The sequence below is a fragment of the Trachypithecus francoisi genome, unplaced genomic scaffold, assembly GCF_009764315.1.
Source record: "Trachypithecus francoisi isolate TF-2019V2 unplaced genomic scaffold, Tfra_2.0 Lachesis_group0, whole genome shotgun sequence".
Classification (NCBI taxonomy): domain Eukaryota; kingdom Metazoa; phylum Chordata; class Mammalia; order Primates; family Cercopithecidae; genus Trachypithecus; species Trachypithecus francoisi.
In genome coordinates this window covers 98,660,700-98,669,234 of record NW_022681453.1, presented here as the reverse complement: position 1 = coordinate 98,669,234, position 8,535 = coordinate 98,660,700, and the positions used below count along the sequence as shown (strand labels likewise).

General features: G+C 34.3%; 1 long non-coding RNA gene across 2 annotated transcripts in view; it reads left to right on the top strand.

Annotated features, from left to right (window-relative positions):
- Positions 1-511: 511 nt before the first annotated feature.
- The window catches only part of LOC117076853, a 54,098-nt gene continuing 46,074 nt past the window's right edge, over positions 512-8,535 (top strand). For both annotated transcript variants that reach the window (XR_004434497.1, XR_004434496.1), the window contains exons 1-3: positions 512-797; positions 2,892-3,046; positions 5,404-5,451. This is a non-coding gene — a long non-coding RNA (uncharacterized LOC117076853). The remainder of the gene's footprint in view (positions 798-2,891; positions 3,047-5,403; positions 5,452-8,535) is intronic.

The window sequence follows — 8,535 nt, the reverse complement described above, 5'->3', positions numbered from 1 at the left end:
GCAGCATTAAGTCGTTTGAGATGGTGACAGAATTCTGAATTCTCTAAAAGTAACACAAATTACTCTATTAGGGAGTGCTTATGGAATGACCTTTTGTGCTGAGCACCTAAATATAGTATTCACGTTAAAAAGCATTCATCCAAAACTAATCCGAAAAGCTATTCAATGGCGCACAGAACGTCTGTGCTCATTCTTCCTGTTTCACTTTGAAACTCACTTGGGGAAACTTACTTGGACATTAAAATCAGGAGAGACTGAGGAAGAAGCTGGATGGACATAAATAGGATCCTTTTTACTTTAAAAGTGTGACCTCGTTCTCCATTGTATATCTGTGCTTTGTAAAAACCTCCTTGTGTACCAATTACACAATGTTTTATTTCATTAAATGAATACATATAAAATATATGCACACTATCATTCCAATATTGTTTTAACTTAAGTATTTTATGCATACTTGTATTGTGACACCTGCTATTGTGACATTTGCCTGCACCATCTGGTCCCCTGGGAGGTCAGTACAGGGCTGCTCCCTTTTGACATGAGTAAATTCTAGATTAAGTATTTGGCAGCTAACTCACTGGATATACGGGAACGGAAGTGCCAGACACGTAGATAATATTTGGAGAACAGGAGCATTCTTGGAACATGCTGAATAGAGGACAAGGAGATGAGTCAAGAACTATGAACAGATCCATTAAGTATTCAAGATGTAAACATTTAGGTAGTAAATAGAGCACACAGGGTGAGAGATATCAGCCGCTTGGTGTGTCTAGAGCAGTACTAATTGACAGCTTGAGGTAAAAAACTCTCACTTAACTACAGGGGCATATAAAAGTATCCACTAACTGGTTTAACTAGTTTAAAAAGATATATTTCACTAGTGAAAACAACTGAGAAATAAGGGGCACTTTTGGGAATTCTATATACCCTTTTTAAAATTTCCTTGCAATTTCTTGGCATCTAGACATCGTGTGTGTAATGATTCAAGAGAATACATATCTGGGTGTCTGTCTCCCCAAATTCTAGTTCTCCAATTGTGTTTTCACCAGTGAGTAATTTCATTGTTTTTTTCTCCGAAAATAAATTACCTTTTATACATGGCTCACAGCTTGGTGCAGAATGATGAGAAAGCTCTTATTCTTCCATCAAGAAAGCTTTGTTTCATTTCTCTTTTCACCTGGGTCACTGGCCTGAGGTCTGTAAAAATGATGTCTTTTTTTTTTTTTTTGCTTTTGTATTTGATGTACTTGGAAACAAGAAATCTGACAGAAAGCTTCTAGAATCAGGAAACAGAAGTGATATATATCTATATGTGTGTACATAAATATATCTCATAACATATGTACATATTTATATAGTTTTATACATATTTTATTTATGTAGTATGGGGAGATTAGAATTTAATGTAATTTAATTATTGAATTTAATTGTTCCTAATTAGAATATTTATGATAGAACCAGTACATTCAGATTCTTTTTCTAGATGGCTTTTAACCCAAATTATGAAAAATATAAATATAGTCCAATTTCCATTATAATTATCTTTTCTAAGTCAACTTTTCAAAGATGATTTTGAGTTATACAATAATACTATGGCATTATTATTTCTGTTTTTATTTTGTCTAATTTTTAAGAGTTTTACTTCTGTAAGTATTTTCTGTAAAACAATAAATTTCAGGGTGCTTTTTATTTATAATTACTAAGAAATCATTACTCTCTTAGGAAAAAGTCCCATAGAAGCAGATCCTATTTGTTATTACAGAGCTAAGTCTTCTAAATTAAATTTCCTCCATTGATTTATCTTTTAGGCTTAAAGTGAAGCAATATCAATGACATTCTACTAGGATACAAATTCCATTTTGGCAGGGAATTTGTCTCTAAGTTTCTAAATCTCAGCACCTAGAATGGACATTTGCACACAAATAACTTATAATAAATACTTGTTATATGTTTAAATGAATTTTCAGAATAAAAGCCTTGTAATAAAAAGGATAAAATGAAGCTAGGACCAATTTGTTGCCCAAATTTCCAAATTTTTTCATTTTCTCTTTGGCAAGTTGATTTTATGTGTATGTGCTTCTGTGTGTGTTTGTATTGAGTGTTTTCAATTTGTCCTTGGTAGTGAAAGCAAGCTTACATCTGTATAGTCTCATACCTCCTTTCATAGTCTTCAATATGTTTACCTCTTGCACTAGACTCTTTACCTTCATGGACTTCATCTCCCTTCTGGGCTATCAAAATAGCTTCCTATCTACTTTTTCTGCCTGTAGACTCTTATTTCTCCTGTTGTCAAAATACATTTATTTTAAAAAATGACTAATTACATAAACTTCCTCATTAAAAACCCTATCTCATTCTCCAGTGACCCAGTATTAAGTCCAAAATGCAGATTATATTGAAACGTTTCTTTCCAGATTGTCCCCCTGTCAATCTTAACCTTTAATGACAGCTAACTAATTACAGTTTCTAAATGTGGCATGAATATGCTACTCTTCCTTTATTTGATAGCTTGGAGATCTACTAGGTACCCTTTAAAACCTCAGCTCTAATACCACCCCATCTCTGAGATCTCTGACCATCACTTCTGACTCTCCCAAATATTTCTAGAAAACCTCTGCTAGCACATGTAGTATCTATTGCTCTTTTACACATATCCTCATGCCCCAGATTGTGTGATGAGTCTTTTGAGCAACATTATGGTCTATACCTGGTCTCATAGCTGTTACATACTTGTGATGTGGATAAAAATATATTTCAAACATTTATGGGTAAATTTTGTGTTTGCATATTGTATGTGGTATATCAAATTCATTCATATAAAATACATACATTTATAAAACCATCATGAATGACTTATAGTGTTGATACTTTGTTAATTTATTTACATTTAGGCACAAAGAAGAGATTGAGAAAAGTCAACCACTCCATGCTTGATGATGCAAATTGCATCAAGACTCTGCCTTCAAAAATTCACATGCTGAAGACTGCATTAGTTTCCAAACTAATACTTCTGATACTTCCTCTGAGATAGTTTTTAAGACCAAAGGTATTACTGACTTGGTAATAATATGGGAGAAAATCTATGATTTTAATTTTCCACTCCAAGTAATAGTCCGGGAAAATGTTTATGAGTCTATTGTGTGTAAGATGGGGAACCAAGGTAAACAAGCAGAGGAGCAGAGATAATCGTCAGGAAATATTTGTTTTGAGAATTTGTAGTTTTCTAAAATGCCTACAAACACACACACACAGTGCACACATGCACACAATGATTAAATAACTTATCCGACTGCAAGTTTCAGTCAAATGGACTTGAGGGTAGATTAAATATTCAATTCTATTTTCCTTTCATTTAGAGATAGTAAATTCACCCTTAGTTACTATTAGAGTCTGCCCCTCCCTCAACACAGACTCAGCAAAATTATCTTATGTTACAGTGGTTCATGAGTTTCCAGCCTCCACAGATTAAAAGGGAACATCTACAGCGCAGGGCCTGAAACAATGTGAAGTAGAATCATTACTTTATCACAACTATGATTCAGTCTCCCTGCAGGTACGCTGGGAGAGGGGCTAACCATGAGCATTCATTCATTATAGTGGCCATTCCTTGAAAAGCTCAAGTTGCTGTAGCCATTTTAGTATTTTTCCCTCCAGGCAGAAGTGGTTTGTGTAGCTGAGGAAAGCAAGGATGCTTTAGAGAGAATCAAAAACTGATAAATTAATCTTTGAAAAATTGTTGACAACTTTTCAAAGATTATCAGTTCATAGACTATGTTCATTTTAAATGAACGGCTTGACATTTTATCAAATGACAGTTTTCCTAAAGACTTATTATTCAGTATAGATAGAAATTTACTTTTCTGTCTGTCACCACAGTGATATTTATTTATGGAAAGTGGATGAAGTTTCTCAATTTCAATGAGTAAATTCTCAGTGGTAAACCATGTCCTGTGTGTTTAATGTCCTTGAAAATTTTCTTTGGAGTTAGTTGTTAACATATTTGGTAAATTATATCAGTTTCTTGTGATTATACTTCAGAAATTATTACAAAAATTCATCTTAATTCTCTGAGATAATTAGTTTAAGAGAGCTGAGCTCACACATAATCATGCATGGATGGCATATTAAATATGCATTCATGCTGAAATCTACATTTGATGGTATACTTCTCAACTGCTATATATTTATTGCTGTACAAATAACCAGCAGGTCAAGACCTTTAGCACGAAAGCAGGCTGTCTGAGAGAAAAGATGGGCAGGGGAGCCGGTTGTTAAGAATCGCTAGCACACTACTGAATGTGTCCTACTAAGATTTCACAAACTGAGAACCACCCTGTGTTGTGATTTGTTAGGTTGTATCTCATCATAATTTGCTACACATTATTTTCAATGTACAATTTCAAACCACACACTCCCCCAAAATCCTAAAATGATCACTGAGTATTCCGATTATTAAAAAGTCCAGAAACAACAGATGCTGGTGAGCTGTAGAGAAAAAGGAATGCTTTTACACTGTTGATGGAAGTGTAAACTAGTTCAACCACTGTGGAAGACAATGTAGTGATTCTTCAAATATCCAGAGGCACAAATACCATTAGATCCAGCAATCTAATTACTGACTATGTACCCAAAGGAATACAAAACGTTCTACTATGAAGATACAGGCACATGTACGTTCATTGCAACACTATTCACAATAGCAAAGACATGAAATCAACCCAAATGCCCATCAGTGATACACTGGATAAAGAAAATGTGGTGCATATACACCACGGAAGACTATGCAGCCATAAAAATGTATGAGATCATGTCCGCTGCAGGGACATAGATGGAGCCGAAAGCCATCATCCTCAACAAACTTATGTAGGAACAGGAAACCAAACATTGTATGTTCTCACTTATAAATGGGAGCTGAACAGTGACAACACATGGACTTACTGCAGGGAACAACACACACTGCGGCCTGTCAATGGGGGTGGGGGAAGGGAGATCATCAGGAAGAACAGCTAACGGATGCTGGGCTTAACACCTCGGTGATGGGATGATCTTTGCAGTAAATTGCCATGGCACACGTTTACCTATGTAACAAACCTGCATATCCTGCACATGTACCCCAGAACTTAAAATAAAAGTTGAAGGAAAAGAAAGAGTGCAAGCCAACAGCAATCAACAGAAATTTTCTATGCAACAAACACATTCTAGGCTCCAGGGAATCAAATTTTGTATTCATGCATAAGAATTTGACATGTTAGTGAGCCACTCAAATTTATCTCAAGATTCCAGTAAGTTCATGAAGTATATATCTAGGAAAAGACGAAATTTCTAAACTCAGATAGTTCTGAATAAAAATCAGTGGGCCCAAATTTTAGCAATGATGTACAAATCTGATGTCTTCTTTTACAGAAATATTATAGGCTGACAACTGAGATTTTGGCTGAAACATTGATGGCTGTAAGTCAGTATTTTTCTATTTTAAAATTAATAAGTCTTTTTATTTCATAATTATATACACAATATAAAAATAATGTTATACAATATAAAAATAATGTCCTTCGAAACTGTCTTTCATAGAAAGATTTTCAGGTAAATTTGGAACATCTCAGCCTCACATTTAACAAAATTTCATCACTTGATCTTCAGCCGAAAATAACTGGATTTTTATTAGCAGCTACATTCTTCTAACAATTTAAATCATTCAAGACAAAATAAAAACGTTTAATTCTCTTCTAAATAGTTTCAGAATTTTCTAAAAGTTCATTTTAAGCATTGTGTTTAATATTTGAAAGTTATGCAATTATTTTAGAGCAAATTAGGAGTAAAAAATGTGAACAGCAATAATCATAGTATCTATATACTTCTAGTAATTTAAAATCTAATAATTTATTATATTTTATGAACAAATTTTAATTGTATCTTTAGTACAGAGACAAACGTCCTGTCCTTTGACATGGTAACACAACATCCTTTCACAAACACTAAGGAATTATCAGTTTAAATCTATCTTGCTCTGCAATTGCCAAATACCTGAAAGTATTGATGCTGGACATATAAGCCATTTATCTATTTGTTTATCTATTTATATATATATCTATCTACTTTTTTAGAATATGCAGATTGTCACCTCAATAAAATTGAGGCAAATTGAATTCGTTAATGGGCAGCACCAAATTTGTTTAGTGGTCTCATCTTTTTGCTTGTTTGCACCTGAAACAAAGAGAAGCACATCTGTAAAGTTTAATAGGTACAATAATGATCTAAAGCATGAGGAAAATGCTGATATTTTCATCATAGACAGAATAGACACATATGTTTTTCTGGTTTTTATTTACGGGAGAAAAGACTTATAAAAGGCCACGTTTAAGATTTTCCTGCTACTTACGTGTCTGAAATGGAAAACGGGGAAAAGCATTTAATTCAGTCAAGCTACCCTTGTGAGGTTAAAAAGAAAGTTGACTGTGGTTTATTAGTCCTTTCCAATAAGCACTCAAAGGTTCAGCTAACTGAAAGCAATTGATAGTAGTGGAATCAATGGTGCAGTAGAATATCCTAATGGGTATTGTTGAAACTTTTAATTCTCATTATGCAGTTTATTCTTTCAGTGGTTATTTGGTGGAGTTTTTGTTGTTGAGTATCTTTAAAGCTTTGCTGCTTAAATAATTGGTTTATTGAACAGCTTTGTCCTATTTTAAGTTAATTTACAAATACATGCATTGTGATTCATGCAAACATATAAGCATGTTAAAAATGAAAAATTTACATAGCCTATATAGTATTTATATTTCTTCCATTCCTTTCTAATTGATGGAGTGTATCCAAGCTCCAGTGATGTTGTTTCATTAAAAGCAATTGTAATTAAAAATTTCAGTAGGCTAATGTGTGATTGAATCAGTCCATGAGTTGCTGATGTGTCATCTCAAATTAAATCTGAACTGTATTTCATTGTGCCTTTTCTGTTTGCATTTTCGCTGCCAGTTTTTAAATATAAATTAGAAAATGCTATCTTACATGATTCACAAATGCACACCTAAACCTGGTCTTTCCGTTTTAAAGAGACTATAACTATAGCAAAGAGAGCTATAGGAGGGGGAGAACCCTAAACCTTCTGTATCAGAGCAGGCAAGGACTAAATTACAGGAGTAGCCATCTGCTTCCAATACTTACAAGAGGGGAAAGGTCAGTTTGAACTCACTGCTTTAAGTTAAATCTCCCCCCCTCCTCCTCTCCTCTTTCCTTTTTTTTTTTTCTTGGATTGTTTGTTTTTCTTTTCTACCTCCTCTAAGGCTAGCCTGAGTCTACTTCCAAGAATTTTGTGTCCCCTGAGTAATTGCTGGTGCACACATGTCGCCTCTCTCTTTGGACTAATAATGCTGTATTTCTTTAAATATCCCCCTTGCAATTAGCTTAAATTGTTTATTTCTCATCCACATGTTTCTAGCAAATATGTGGCTATGTACACACATGCACACACATACACACACTGACACATATATCCACTCATTGCCTTATTTAAGGTAATCCATTAACCTAAGTAAATATTTCTGAATATATTTTTGTAAAGAAAATATGTATTGAAAATTTTCAGTTCCAACTTTTACTTATAACTATAGTAAAATCAATAAAAGTTGGAAAATCCTTATGAATACCCAAATATATGCATAATTTATTCTTTCTGTCAATACATTTTATGTAAAAGTAAAGATACATACATGCTTATGTACATACAATGCATTTTTATGTAAAAGTAAAGATGTATACATACTTATGTGTATATTTTTTCAAATAAAGATTAGAAACATTATCACTTTACTAGATTGACCCCAGCAATTTAATCTAGTGTATTCTTAGTATCTCTCCTTCTATCAATTCAAAGCTAATTGGAGAATAACAGTATGAAACGACAGGTATCGTTTGAAGAAGACTAATAAAGTTTGCAATTTTGTTAAGCTTTATCTCCCTCAGATTTCTTTCCATGCATAATATGAAGTCTGTTGTGCCTGTCCTTACATGATGCCAAATATTTTCTTTCACATGGGAAGTAGAAGTAATATGGCAGGGTAGAAAGAAACTCAGATAAGGAGTCAGAAGATAGAGGCTTCCGTGTTAGAGCCACTGGCTATTACCTGCTCAAATTTGGGCTACTCCCCTAACGACTGAGAAACTAAAAGTACTTGAATACTGAGAATGGTAGATGACATGGCTTGGATCTCTGTCCCTGCCCAAATCTCATGTCAAACTGTAAACCCCAATATTGGAGGTAGGGCCTGGTGGGAGGTCATTGGATCATGGAGGCAGATTTCTCATTAATGCTTTAACAGCATCCCCTTGGCACTGCCCTTGTGCTTGTGAGTGAGTTCTCATGACATCTGGTCTTTTAAAAGTGTGTAACCCCTCCCCACTCCTTGCTCCTGCTCCTGCCATGTGAGATGACTCGCTCACAATGATTGGAAGCTTCCTGTGGCCTCCCTAGAAGCAGAAGCCACTATGCTTCCTTTGCAGCCTGCAGATCCATGAGCCAACTAAACCTTTTTCTTTATA